We start from the raw sequence: 2,500 nt of genomic DNA on the forward strand, positions 1-2,500 counted from the left end.
GTCGGCCCGGATCGACTCCGGGACGCCGCGCATCGCCTTTCGGTCGACTCGGACCGTAATTTTTACAAGTCCCGTCGGCCCGGATCGACTCCGGGACGCCGCGCATCGCCTTTCGGTCGACTCGGACCGAAATTTTTACAAGTTCCGTCGGCCCGGATCGACTCGGGGAGGCCGCGCGTCGCCGCGCGTCGCCTCTCGGTCGACTCGGACCGAAATTTTCACAAGTGTCCCGTCGCGCCGCACCGGGGGTCGGTCCGTCCGCCGTCGACCCATCGGCCCCGGGACGCGGCGCATTGCCTTTCGGTCGACTCGGAACGAAACTTCATCGAGTCCCGTCGGCCCGTATAGTCTCCAAGACGCCGCGCATCGCCTTTCGGTCGACTCGGACCGAAATTTTTACAAGTCCCGTCGGCCCGGATCGACTCCGGGACGCCGCGCATCGCCTTTCGGTCGACTCGGAACGAAACTTCATCGAGTCCCGTCGGCCCGTATAGTCTCCAAGACGCCGCGCATCGCCTTTCGGTCGACTCGGACCGAAATTTTTACAAGTCCCGTCGGCCCGGATCGACTCCGGGACGCCGCGCATCGCCTTTCGGTCGACTCGGACCGAAATTTTTACAAGTCCCGTCGGCCCGGATCGACTCCGGAACGCCGCGCATCGCCTTTCGGTCGACTCGGACCGAAATTTTTACAAGTCCCGTCGGCCCGGATCGACTCCGGGACGCCGCGCATCGCCTTTCGGTCGACTCGGACCGAAATTTTTACAAGTCCCGTCGGCCCGGATCGACTCCGGGACGCCGCGCATCGCCTTTCGGTCGACTCGGACCGAAATTTTTACAAGTCCCGTCCGCCCGGATCGACTCCGGAACGCCGCGCATCGCCTTTCGGTCGACTCGGACCGAAATTTTTACAAGTCCCGTCGGCCCGGATCGACTCCGGGACGCCGCGCATCGCCTTTCGGTCGACTCGGACCGAAATTTTTACAAGTCCCGTCGGCCCGGATCGACTCCGGAACGCCGCGCATCGCCTTTCGGTCGACTCGGACCGAAATTTTTACAAGTCCCGTCGGCCCGGATCGACTCCGGGACGCCGCGCATCGCCTTTCGGTCGACTCGGACCGAAATTTTTACAAGTCCCGTCGGCCCGGATCGACTCCGGGACGCCGCGCATCGCCTTTCGGTCGACTCGGACCGAAATTTTTACAAGTCCCGTCCGCCCGGATCGACTCCGGAACGCCGCGCATCGCCTTTCGGTCGACTCGGACCGAAATTTTTACAAGTCCCGTCGGCCCGGATCGACTCCGGGACGCCGCGCATCGCCTTTCGGTCGACTCGGACCGTAATTTTTACAAGTCCCGTCGGCCCGGATCGACTCCGGGACGCCGCGCATCGCCTTTCGGTCGACTCGGACCGAAATTTTTACAAGTCCCGTCGGCCCGGATCGACTCCGGGACGCCGCGCATCGCCTTTCGGTCGACTCGGACCGTAATTTTTACAAGTCCCGTCGGCCCGGATCGACTCCGGGACGCCGCGCATCGCCTTTCGGTCGACTCGGACCGAAATTTTTACAAGTCCCGTCGGCCCGGATCGACTCCGGGACGCCGCGCATCGCCTTTCGGTCGGCTCGGACCGAAATTTTTACAAGTCCCGTCGGCCCGGATCGACTCCGGGACGCCGCGCATCGCCTTTCGGTCGACTCGGACCGAAATTTTTACAAGTCCCGTCGGCCCGGATCGACTCCGGGACGCCGCGCATCGCCTTTCGGTCGACTCGGACCGAAATTTTTACAAGTCCCGTCGGCCCGGATCGACTCCGGAACGCCGCGCATCGCCTTTCGGTCGACTCGGACCGAAATTTTTACAAGTCCCGTCGGCCCGGATCGACTCCGGAACGCCGCGCATCGCCTTTCGGTCGACTCGGACCGAAATTTTTACAAGTCCCGTCGGCCCGGATCGACTCCGGGACGCCGCGCATCGCCTTTCGGTCGACTCGGACCGTAATTTTTACAAGTCCCGTCGGCCCGGATCGACTCCGGGACGCCGCGCATCGCCTTTCGGTCGACTCGGACCGAAATTTTTACAAGTCCCGTCGGCCCGGATCGACTCCGGGACGCCGCGCATCGCCTTTCGGTCGACTCGGACCGTAATTTTTACAAGTCCCGTCGGCCCGGATCGACTCCGGGACGCCGCGCATCGCCTTTCGGTCGACTCGGACCGAAATTTTTACAAGTCCCGTCGGCCCGGATCGACTCCGGGACGCCGCGCATCGCCTTTCGGTCGGCTCGGACCGAAATTTTTACAAGTCCCGTCGGCCCGGATCGACTCCGGGACGCCGCGCATCGCCTTTCGGTCGACTCGGACCGAAATTTTTACAAGTCCCGTCGGCCCGGATCGACTCCGGGACGCCGCGCATCGCCTTTCGGTCGACTCGGACCGAAATTTTTACAAGTCCCGTCGGCCCGGATCGACTCCGGAACGCCGCGCATCGCCTTTCGGTCGACT

Source organism: Neodiprion virginianus, chromosome 4, assembly GCF_021901495.1.
Source record: "Neodiprion virginianus isolate iyNeoVirg1 chromosome 4, iyNeoVirg1.1, whole genome shotgun sequence".
In the NCBI taxonomy this organism is placed as follows: Eukaryota; Metazoa; Arthropoda; class Insecta; order Hymenoptera; family Diprionidae; genus Neodiprion; species Neodiprion virginianus.